The 12,428-nt window shown below is 49.2% G+C and overlaps 1 protein-coding gene across 5 annotated transcripts in view; it reads left to right on the top strand.

Annotated features, from left to right (window-relative positions):
• RPH3AL (rabphilin 3A like (without C2 domains)) overlaps positions 1-12,428 on the top strand; it is a 138,700-nt gene that overhangs the window by 14,384 nt on the left and 111,888 nt on the right. For 2 of the 5 annotated variants that reach the window (XM_019739551.2, XM_019739549.2), the window contains exon 1: positions 8,955-9,091. The exons of the other annotated variants lie outside the window; for them this stretch is intronic. The gene's annotated coding sequence lies outside the window, so the exon portion shown is untranslated. Of the gene's footprint in view, positions 1-8,954; positions 9,092-12,428 lie in introns of those variants that run through there. 5 annotated transcript variants of the gene reach the window in all.

Below are 12,428 nucleotides of genomic sequence, written 5' to 3'. Positions count from 1 at the left end.
AAAACTGCAGATTTTTCTGCCTGTGAACATGTACTCTCAGGCTTAGTGGTGGAATTGCTGAGGGTGGGTAGAGGAGGACAAAGATTAATTCTTATCAAGTTCCTACTGTGCGCCTGGCACTGTGTAGGTGCTTAATACACTTTGGGCTGCTCCAGGAGGCTGCTACTAGAGGTAAGTATCCCAGCTGTGGGACTGTGGAATTCTGGGAAGTTTATCCTGTGTTCTGGTGGAAGGATATAGATCTGCCCATAGAATCAACCTGGACCCATTTGTGGGCCATATGGAGGACAAGAGTTAAGACCTTCCCCAGGACTTCTTCCAGTCTTCAGTCTTGCCAGGGCATATGTGTCTGTCATCTATTGCCACAATATTGCTGTGTAACAAACCACCCCCAAACCCACTGGCATGTGGCAATAAGTATTAATTCCTCCCACACATACGAGGTGTGACAGTTAAGTTCACGAACTTGTTGCACCGATGTTGCCAACCTTTTTTGCTCTCAGAGGGATTATTCGTTATGAATTTGTACCAACTGGACAGTCAACCAAGTTTAGTATTTGGAAGTGCTGAAAAGGCTGCATGAAAAAGTTAGACGACCTGAACTTTTCCCCAACAATTCATGGCTCTTGCATCACAACAATGCACCAGCTCACACAGCACTAGCCTGTGAGGGAGTTTTTAGCCAGTAAACAAATAAGTGCATTGGAACACCCTCCCTACTCACCTGATCTGGCCCCCAATGACTTCTTTCTTTACCCAAAGATAATGGAAATATTGAAAGAGAGACATTTTGATGACATTCAGGACATCAAGGGTAATATGATGACAACTCTAACGGCCATTCCAGAAAAAAGAGTTCCAAAATTGCTTTGAAGGGTGGACTAGGCCCTGCCATCAGTGCATAGCTTCCCAAGGGGGGTACTTCGAAGGTGACCGTAGTGATATTCAGCAGTGAGGCCTGTAGCACTTTTTCTAGGTGAGTTCACAATCTTAATTGTCAAGGCTTCGTATCTGTGGGTTGGGTGAAGTCTGGCTGACCTAAGCTGCTCTTGGTGGAACTTGGTTGGTTTCAAGCTGTGAGTTAGGTTTAGGTTTGGTCCACGTGTCTCATCCCACTTGGGCCAACGGCTACCAAGGCATGTTTGTGTCATGGTGACAGGCAGGAGTGCATGAGAGCAAGCTCAGTGGCACAATCACATTTTAAGCCTTTGCTCACATCATATCCACTGATATCCCATTGGCCATCGCAAGCCAAGGGGCAGGGAAGTCCACAGCCCACAGTTTGGCCATGGCAGGGTGTGACTATCTCATACTTTTACAAGGAGTGAAGAATTGACACCGATAATTCGGCCTACTTTAGCATAAGTTTCATTCATTTACTCAGTGAATATTTTTTTGAAAGGCTGCCATGTGCCAGGCGTTGTGCTACCTCTGGGGATAGACCCCATTCTTGCCTCATGGAACTTACAGTCTAGTGATGGGAACACACACTAAAGAGCTGCTACTGTCATTAGTTATTTACTTGTAGTTGTGACCATCGCTACAAAGGAGAAGTACAGAATACTGGGGGGCTTGTACAAAAGGGCCAGAACTAGTTCAGGGAGTAAGAACTGGTTGAGCTCAGAATCGAAGGTTAAGACTTAATTAGGCCACTGAGCCGTAATAAGATTAACAGCTGGTGTTAATTATAAGATTTTAAAAACAGAGTTAATTGGGTCGAAGAGTTTGGGGAGCAGGGTTCGGGGAAGCATTCACCGTGCAGCAGTGTCAAGGTTCCTGCAGGCCCCTAGGGGAAAAAGTGTGATGTCTTAAGGGAAATACAGAGGCCCCAGGTGAGCCGGGTGGGGGGTGGGGTGAGGGGCAGATTTTGGTTTTAGCACCGGAGCAATAAGAAGCCACTGGGGGATTTCCAGTTTGAACAGCTTACTGTGCCTATGTGAGGAGGACAGATTGGAGAAGGTCAGGAGTAGATTTGGGGAGACATCTGCAGCAGCTGAGGTGGGAGGAATGTGCATTTCAAGGTTATCTTTCAAGGTCACCCCACTAGATGGAGCCAGACCTGGGTCCCTGTGGCACGGAAACCTGTGCTGTCCACCGACCACTGTTTGGAATCCCCCCAGGTATTCGTAAATCATCCCAGAGAGTGGCTGAGGTCTCCTTGCTTCACAGGAAGGTCGGAGGGAAGTGAAAACATTAATCAGGCTGCCCAAGACCTGTGGTATCTACGGCCTCCTTGCAAACAGCAGAGATGGAAGAAAAACAAGAATTTATTGCTGGGACGCGGGAGTAACTCACAGAAGCCCAGGCCCCTGGAAGGGCCGAATGGAGCACATAGACCAAAGGGAAACACAGGCGCCCTCTCTCTGCCTTGTGTTTGCTTCAGTCTCTGTTTCAGCTCGCCCTCTTCTTTCTGTCACAGAAGACCATCTTGCTGTTTTCTGGGCATTTCTGCATGAGGACAATCGCCCCTCCATCAGCTCCTGTTTGCATCTCACTATTCCAGAGATCAATTGAGTTGAAGTCTCAACTTCAGTCTCTTAGCCCATTTCCCGGATTCCCAAGGGAGGGACCTCAACCTACCAGCTCAACTGGGTGCACACCTGGAAGAGTCAGCTGGGTCTGAGGGGGCTGGTCACAGTGTAAACAGGGGCTTCTGGGCAGCTATGTTAAGGCCACAGAGAAGAAGGGGCATCAGATAGCATGTCAGGGGAGCTTCTGTCACAGTCTTCCCCACTTCAGATAACTCACTGCCTGAGATCAGTCTGTCCCTAAGGATAAACTACATGAGACCTTATTTTGTCACTTGAACTGGTGTGCAAACAGCCCTCTGACTGTCTGTCCTCCCTCCCCTTTTTGCCTTCGCTTTCAGCCTTTGCCTGGGCAGGGAAGAGTCCAGAATTTAGAATTAGTCTTGTTACAATTGTGAATTCTGGCAGTTTTCCCAGAAAAGAGAGGCTTTGCCCATGCCCTGCTGAAAAACTTGTTGAAAAGGACGCCAGTTATTGTTATTGTCACATTTTCACCTGCTGTTTGAAACTCAGTGGTGCTGGTTTAGGAACCGGGAAACCCTGGTGATTGTGAAATAGATGGGCCTCTGATTGGGGACAGGAGGAGCCGGGAGATGTCTGTGAAGTCCGGTGGGGTGCACGGATGAGAGTCAGCTGCCAGTGACCTCACACCGCCCCACCATTTCCACCTCTGCTCATTTTCTTTCCACTGGCCTGCACGTAATGCATGCTGCGTGCCCTTTCTTTGTTCAGGGGATGCTGTGGTCAGGAGATCGCCGGGGAAAGGTGGTGGGCCAGGAGCCCCAGGCCCTCATGGCAGAGGCAGCCACATCCAGTGCTGAGTATGATGGATCCTGGATGGGGCCACTTCTCTGGCTGTGAGAAGCAGGGAATTGAAGTCCATCAGTCACAGCGCTCTCCGACATCAGGAAGGGGGGACAGAGAAAAACTGCATGCACACGTGGCCTCGGAAGGCTCATTTCTGTGTGCACTCCTGCAGCATTTATAGGAGGCCATGCGGTTTGGTGTCTTCTTATTTACAGCTGTGTGCTCGTTGCCTAGGACGTTGTTCCCAATACTGACGACGATACCAGTGGGTGGTGGGCATGTCGCTGGTGCCCTACTGCTGGGTAGCAGTCGTGAACCTCTCTCTTTAATTATGTTTACAGCCAAATGCAGTATGTGGGGCAGATTGTTTTATATGCATTGAATAGATGATAAAACCTCAGGTTGCTTCTGTGTGGGGAGGGATGTGTGGATGTAATTTTTTCCCCTTCACAGTCATGTAGCCGGTCAGAACTGGGACTCCAAGCCTGGCTTTTGATCTCTAGTCCCAGACTCTATTCATGACTGAGTGCCACGATATTCTGAATTCTTTCAGGCAAAGGCTATCTTATTTTTCATGTTTTTTCCTGTCATCCATCCATCTCTTCATTAATTCTTCCATCTTGTTCCATAAAGGAATCAAGATGCCTACAAGAATATATATGTCTTGAATATATAAGAAATAGAAAAATATGTATTTATAATAAAAGGATAATGTAGATACTATATGCCAGAGCTATAGGTAGCTATCATATTTATATATATATATCTGTATATATGTGTACGTAATTGAATAGAAACCCATAAAAATAAAATTAGGAAAAATACAGATCAACTAGAAGGTCAAAACCAGAGACAGAGAGAGTTAGAATACATATTCAGGCCATAGAGCTGTACACAGTTTACTATATTTGAACCACAGATTTAGCTCTGAGTTGATTAGCAATCAAAGCAGGAAAAAAAATATGTACACGGTTCATGTGGCCCATAATGAAAAGGATACCAGACGCTGAGTGCTTTTCCAGGCAATTAGATCTGAAGGAAGTTTCTTGCCTGGGTGGTCATCTGCGGGGCCCTGAGTGGCAAAGAAAATATGTGGCACATATGCCTCTGCTCCCTGGTGCTGCTCCCGGGGTAGACATCACTAATCAATCACAGCCCTTTGCTCTGGAGGCCAGAGAGAGCTTCCCAGTCCTTCCAGCATGGGGTTCCAGGCAGCCATTACCAATGATTTGGAATCAGCATGCAGGATGAAACCCACTTGCTATTCCAGCACTGAGGGTGATGGCTCTATCACGGGTCATGAGCAGAGCCACATTAAGTTGCGGCAAGCACCTCTGCAGGGGTGACATGGGTGGATGTGTTCTGTTGACCATTGGAGGTGTGTTTGCTGTCAAACCCCTCTAAGTGCCTGTTGGAGTAACCTGTCAGGGTGATGAGAGGGGGTTAGTGTGTTTGGAGGGACACAGGAGACACACTAGGAATTTCTGACTCATTACAGTCACTCACTCGTTCCACAAGTATTTAACACACACCTATTATGTGCCTAGAAAATGGGCCTGACCCAGTCTCCTCACCGCTAGGGTCTGGGTTTAACGTCACTTCCTCAGAGATGCCTCCTCGACGCTTCCCCTACGTCAGAGCTCACAGATCGTGTCACCCTGCACCTTTCTCTCAGAACCCGCATCACCACTTGTACTGATATATTTATTTATGTTTATTCAGTGTTTTTCTCCTCTCTCTAAGATGTGAGTCCCCAGGTGGCAGGGACAGCATCTGACTTGTTCATCATTGTATCCCCAGTCCTAGGCCAGCACATAGTAGGTGCTTAATGCATGTTTATGGAATGAATGAATGAATGAATGAATGAAAAATTAAAGAGGGCACAAAGATGAAGGAAGTGCAGACTGCCCAGTAGTAGATAAAGACATAACTATGACATAAGGTGGCAAGTGCTCACTGCTGATGGGAGGGGACAGAGGAGGAGCTAAGGGACTTAAGGGGAGAAGAGGCTGGCAAGACCAGGGAAGGCTTCAGGCGTGTAGCATGCTTTGATGGGTCTGGAAGGATGAGGGGGAGGGGAGGGACATCTGGAGCCCTGGGGGCAGCAAAAGCACAGGCTGAGAGGCAAGGCTGGAGGAGAGAGGAGCCAGAATTACTTTGGGGTGCTGTTGCGGCAGTAGCGGGAAGCAGGGGCAGCTACACCAGGAAAGGTGGGTCTGAGCCAGCTGCTGGACCTTGGCCCACAGGCTTGATTTGGGCAGCAGAGGGGGAGGCAACAGATTTGTGAGTGGAGCAGGGGTGGGTGAGAGGGACGTCAGGCAGTCAGGGGCAGGCTGCAGGGAAGCTGGGAAAATCAGGTAAGCCTGAGTTTGGGCCGAGAGTGGAAGAGGCGGTCCCCAGGGAGAACTCACAGTCCTGTGAGAACTCAGACTGATAGCCTGTCTCTCCTGTGCCTGTTAATCCTTGGGGACCGCCCTGTGGTGGGCTCTGGCCCCAGGACCCCAGACTAGTCCCAGCCATGCCAGCCACCCCCTCACCCGCCATGGCCTGGCCCAGTTCTGCAGAGGGGCTTTATGTAGCTAGTTCACCAAAGAACATTGTTGCCAACATATTTCTAATTTTAAAATAGACTATGTATTGATTTGTAACATTTGTAGCATGTTATCTTGAGCTTCTTTTATTTTCCAGATACAGATTTGTTTTCCTCATTTCCCTCCTCTTGAGCTTTTTGAGGCGTTTTTTTCAGTCCCTTTATCTAGGGAACTCTTATTTCCTATTTATATTAGTTATCAAATTACCCTATTTTATGTATGAGTCATTCAGTTTATCCCTTTTGGCCTCCTTGTTGCAATCTTACATACGGATTTATTAAGCTATTTGGCACCTACTTTCATGTTCAAACCCATCTGGGAAGGTTTTGACTGGAGAGCCAGGAGATCCAGCAGCGATGGGGCCGTGTTGCTGGTGAGTCCTGGACCACAGGGTGTTGCTGAATCCAGAGACACTAACGGATGCACACACTCCCCACATATTAGTGCCCAAGGTTCTCTAGTCAGCATGTGAGGCTTCCTTGCCATGGGCGTTCCGGTTGCGTAGGCGGGAAGACCCCGGGGTGGTCAGAGGTGCACAATGGAGCCGTGGGTCTGGGTCTGGGATGCCGTGTGACAGCTCAGCCATCCTTGGGGCCATGAACAAGTGGGTGAACTTCTTTAGTAATCCAGGTGTCTATTGAGGGAAAGACCTACACGTGGTGACGGAAAGAGGAACCTGCCACACTATCCAAGGGCCGTGGAAGAAACCCACAGAGGAAGGGCTCCCCTGGGCCTGTGGCTGCTGCAGGGGAGCCAACGTTGGCCTGGGAATGAACATTGAGTGCCTCAAAGGAAAACAGCCACCGTTCTGGCATCTCCGGACCAGACTGCTGCTGGCACAGACGTCCCAAGAGTCGGTCACGCACGGGAGCAGGAAGCTCACTTCCAGGGCTCATAGTGTTTCTGTTAAGATGTCAGGCTCACTTATGTTAGTATGTGTGGTGCATTTCCACTCCTTCCCATTTCTGGATAGGTGTTTTACTCAGAACCGTTGATTGCAAATGACAAAGACCCAGCTCAAAAAGGTGACTCCATGGACCTGGCAACTTGGGAATCAAAATAGCGGCTCAGGTATGGCTGGATCCAGCAGTCGGCAGTGCAGCAGGATTATGTACCTCTGCCTCTCAGCTCCGCTTGGCTTCATTCTCAGGCTGCTTCCCAGGGGCGGCAAGATGGGCATTGGCCATCCCAGCTCAACGTTGTTCTCACAGCTTGCTTTCATAAGGAAAGAGTGTATTTTCCAGTAACTCTGGTGAGAGCCCAAGGAGAACTCTGTACGGCTGGGCCTGGGTCACATACCCAGCCCTGAGCCAGCCACTGTGCCCAGGGGGTGAGAATATTCTAATCGGTTGGCCCCAGTCACATTCACTCTGAGGAAGGAGAAGGAGGGGCCGGTTTCTCCCACCCAGAAGGACCAGGCAAGACTCGCTTGGCCTGGAAGAGGAATCCTGCTCAAAGCGAGCACAGCTGGGCAGACACATGTATGTCCATTACAGACGACCGGCAGAGGCCCTGGCCTTGGCACATGGGCGCACAGCTGTCTGGAGTCTGGAGGCGGTTGTAAGGGCGCGTCATTCTGCGTTGTGTGGAGTAGGCGCACTCAAGCCTCTCCACATCTCAGGTCTGGTCCATCCTGGACCTCCAAACCGAGACAGCCTTTCTGGGCAGCAAGCCGCTGGAATCGCATGGAAACCAGCCTCTTGCCACTGTGTTTGTCCCAGGTGTTTGTCCAAGGTCGCCTGGAGTCATTGACCTCATTTCTCACGTCTCTTTGGCCCCTGGTCCCTGGATCCATCCATCTGGCTCTGGTGCCTGCGCGTGGCTCCATCCCTACTGAGGTTCGGGTCTTCCTTCTGGATTTTTGACTTGGCTCAAAGCTCTGCTTGATGTTGTTATTACCTGCACTTTGTAACCTGTGGTCCTGCCTGGGAAGGGCAGAGTGGCCAGGCTAGACCGGCAAAGGATCTCCTCTCTCCCGCTGCTTCTCCTGAACTCAGAGCGCACGCTCAGGACCCACGACCGGCTAGTTCCCAGCGCACCTGGGTCTGTGGCAGCTGCTTTCCACAAACGCAGACACAAACTTACATCACATTCTCCTATTTGATACAACCAGTAGCACACATCAGTCCATCTCAGTACTTGTAGCTGCAGAATCTTTTCTTCAAATGAAGTCTCTGAAAGTCCAATGTGTGAAGCAGCCAAGAGCCAAGTTGCTGTGGGCTGGGTTGGAATACACCCCCCCCCTTGATTTCCCCTTATTCCATGTCAGCGGACCCAAAGGGATGCATGACACCCCTTGCACTCCTTGGAACACAGTTTGAGAACCTCTTTGTGATTATGTCCATTTGTCCTTCTCAGTAGCATCTGCTTTTGTTCCCCTGGGGGACAGGTTGCTGGATGTCGTGTTTTTCTTATCACCACAACATTGTTTTCTGTCAGTAGCTTGTTTGCACTGTGGAAAGGTCAACATGCAGAGTTCTGTCATCTTCCTTCTCACTATAAGCAGGTGTCAGGGTGTAAGCATTCCCCAGGTACACAGAGGCTCACTTCATTACCCTGTCCTCTTCAAGCTGCATTTGGGAGGTTGTTCTATTTACAGCATTGGTCACCTTACCTGTGCCTCAGTTTACCTTCTTCCTGGGGAGCCATATCCAAATGGGTGGGTGTCCCACCCTCAGCAGCTCAGCAATCATGCATGCTGATGTCCCATGCATGACTGCTGCTTGGAATGAATAGTTTGGATACCTTTCCATGAGATGTACTCTTTCTAACAAAAAATTCCTTGAAAGTCATAAAAGTGGCCAGGCTGAAAAAAAAATAACACCGAAAAGAATGCAAATGCTCCCAAAGGAGGCCTCTCTCAAACAAGAAGTGTCCTGTGTTCACTTTTAGAAGGCTGCGTTGTCAGGAGAATTTGTCACTAGCAAATTGGCCTTGGGCTGGCTTTGGCCAGACTTCCTTCCACCGAGGAGAATCCAGGCCTTGATTTGGCTCCAGCTGGGCCTTCCCAGTGGCTGCCACTTATTGACTTAAGTCTCGGTGATTCAGGTCTTCATCAGGGTCGCCCCTGACAACGTGTGTGTATGTGGGAGGGAGCGTGACCTCCTCCTGCCGCCTGTGGCGCCAGCAGACTCAGGCTCTGGAGAGAGCCCCCCTCGGTTCCTGGTAGGTGTTTTGGGGTCTCTGGCTGTGAGGAGACAGGAAGATGACTTTTGTATTTCCTGGAGCCAGGGGCCCAGTTCATACAGGGTTTTCCCAGAACTTTGCTAACTCCTGGGGAAGGGTGTGTGTCTGCACTGGGAGACTGTCGGTTAATGGTTGACTGGAGACTTATTTTTTCCGGGTTGCCACAGGTCTTGCTGCTTCAGAGGAAGAGGCAGCAAGGGTGGGAGAAGAACCGGGAGCCTTCCCGGCACCTCCTTGACAGACGCTCGGCTCTCTGTGCCATGCTCTCAGACACCCCAGTGGACGGGGATTCATTAGAGGGTGGTGCGAGGCCAGCATGTGTGTTTTGCTAGAAAGTTGGGCAACAGATGGGTTTAGGGCCAGGTGATGAATGGGACCATGTGAATGCACCTGAACACATTGGAACCTTCTGTTCCATAAATATTTTTCTTGCATGCCATGCTGTGTGTGGGCACTGGAAGAGGGGCTGCAGGATCTGTGCCCCCCAAGTGCTATTTGAGATAAACCAGGACAAGACAATGGTGAATTCCCAGAAATCTGGGAGACAGGGCCAGAAGGAGGCAAAAATAAAGTGCCAAGGCAGCAGTTCTTAGAGTGTGAGAGGATTTGAAGTCTATTATACATTCGTATTAAGTATATTGTACAGACAAGCCTTTAAAACATTTTAATGATTATATATTTATTTTCATGTGTATTAAAACAAAATTGTTGTCTTCATTTGCCTTCTGTTTAGGGCAGATAATATGGTTTTCTATTTATGGTAGAGATATCAAGTTTTCCTTTGAAAATAAATTTAAGTAAAAGAGGGAGTTCATTGAAAGGAAAATACTAGGTAAAGAACAGTACAGAGGCCATGTGGAGATGGCAGGTGGCATGGGAATGCCTGAAGTTTGGGGACAGCATGCTAGAGGAATTCAGAGGCGAGGAAAGGAAAGGGCTCAGGGAAGAACCAGGTGGGATGCAGGAGGAATAGGATCCAGCTACAGGGAGGTGGGAGAGGTGAATCCGTACTTACAGATCCAGAAATGTGTCTGCAAATCTTGGTATAATCCATTTCGGTTCCAGTGTAATGAGGGTGGGTCTGGACTATATAGTGGAAGGCCGTGAATCCCAGGGTATGGGCTCGGAACTTAATTCAGGGGGCAGTGGGAACCATGGACGGTGCCTGAGGAGGGGAGTGGTACATGGCTGTCCTTGGAAAGGCTCCTTTATTGGTTATAGTGGGAATCCAGACTAGAGGCAGGATGGCTGGTCTGGGGACTATGGAAAGAGAGGATAAGAAGGAAAACAAGGGCTGTGGCTGAGAACCAGCACCCTGGCCATCCAGCCTGTCTCCCACTGGCTCTGGCAGGCAGCCTAGAGACATTGGAAAGAGGCAGGTCTGGGGTGGACGAGCCAAGCCTTGGTGTCTCTGAGAAGGCAGTGAGAGCCAGGCAGGGGTGCAGGTCAGAGGTTGTGCGGGAACGCATGGGAGGGAGGTGCCCATCTCTCCCAGGGGGCGCAGTGGCCTCTTCCTGGTGTCTCCTGGCCACATGTGGAATGTTCTGGGGGAAACGGGTGGGGTCAGCTGAAGGAAGTTCCTCCTTGGGCTGGAGCACCGAGTTCCTGTGGGAGGAGGAAGGGCTCAGTTTCCTACCCTGCCGTTTGGCCCAGGCCGCCTGGCCGTCCGCCCCAGGCCGAGATTTCATTCACTAGCAGGGCCTGCGGTCATCTGAGTCACAGATTTTTTTGTTGTTTAACCCTCCCTGTTCTTCCTTCTAATGAAAAAAAGTTCACCAAGAGTTCAGAGATCAGCTTGATTTTAAAAAAACAGGTTTTTTTGTTTTGTTGTTTTTCTCTTTTGAGGGCCTACTGTGTGTCAGGCACTATGCTGGGAACTTTTATTCATCAGAGTTCACCCTGGACAGAACCTGTTGAGGAAGGTATTGTTACCTCCACTGTACAGAGGAAACGGCGTGGGGAAATAGAACTGGTCCCCAAACTTTACAGTTGGACTTTTCATAGCCTGACTCCAAACTCATATACTGGTGGTGCCTGTAGGAGGGAGGCTATGGACAAGATACGTAACGTGGGAGAAATAGCTCACTGTCTGTTTTCTCCTCTCTGGGTGTGGGGCTGCACCCCGCAGCGTGCTGGGTTGCCTCTGTCAAATGGGGGTACTGACAGCACCCGAAAGCATGCTGGTAGGGATTACATGAGTTATATATGATACAGGCAAGTTGCTGTGTGTTAGCTGCTGTTACTGCTATTATTACACAAAAGTAGAGTTTGCATAATTCTGAACATTGCTTTTACTGGAAGGCACTTGGGAGGGTGTCACTTAGCGTGGGGGAGAAGCATTGTTATAATTTTAAAATAATATGTATGTCATAGAATGACATCAGAGACATTTTGCCTTTGGGCTGGCTGTTTGTGGCCACTCTTGTGGTCCCTGGATGTCGGGGATGTGTGTGTGTGTGTGTGTGTGTGTGTGTGTAATCTGTGTTCTCTTTCCTCTATCATTAGCCTTACTTAGGTGAAAGCTGGAGAATTGAGATGTACTTTGCTGTTTTCATGGGAACCCAGGAGGACCCAGGTCTCTGATCTCACCCACCCTAAGTTGGTCCCTGTGCCCTTAATGAGCTGTTCTGAGTTACTTTCCAGCTCTAAAATTCAGAGAGGCCGCCTCTTCCTTTCTGGCAATTCTACCAGGATGTCTCTCTTCCTGGAATGCCTGCCAAGTCCCTACTTTTTCCTTTTAGCCCTCCACCAGATGCTTCTCCTTTGAAGCCGTCTGGGATTGCGGCAGAGAGAAATCCTGACTGCACCTCACTTTGCTCCCACTCTGCTTTGTACAGTTCCAGCATTTATTAGAGTCATTGTCTGATTCATTCGGGATCCATCCCGATCGTGTGCAGCCCACACTGGGTATCCGCAGGGAAGGAAGCAGAGGCCGGCCCTCTCCCCATGGCCCTCACAGAGATTAACAAGGAAATAAAGAAATAAGTGCACACATTCAAATCGTGATGTGTGCGCTGCAGAAAAAGAACCGGGAGCTAGTGTTTGTTGACTTTTCAGCCTTCTGCCCTGGGCTGTATCTCCCTGGAACAAATGTTCCTGGGAATAAAGGCATGCTTTCCTCACGTGCAAACAGGGAGGATGAGAGCAAATCATCAGTCAACACAAAAACATTGGGAAGGACAGGACACATGACACATGTAATAGTAGTGGTATCACAAGATTCTTTCTCACTGTTAAAGATTAGGGTAGTTGTCTTTTTTCTCTGTAGAAGAAAATAAAAAGAAAAATTTTTTCCGTTGCATTGATAGTGTTTGAC

Source organism: Rhinolophus sinicus, linkage group LG15 (genome assembly GCF_036562045.2).
Source record: "Rhinolophus sinicus isolate RSC01 linkage group LG15, ASM3656204v1, whole genome shotgun sequence".
NCBI classification, from domain to species: Eukaryota; Metazoa; Chordata; class Mammalia; order Chiroptera; family Rhinolophidae; genus Rhinolophus; species Rhinolophus sinicus.
This window is presented reverse-complemented; position numbering and strand designations above follow the sequence as displayed.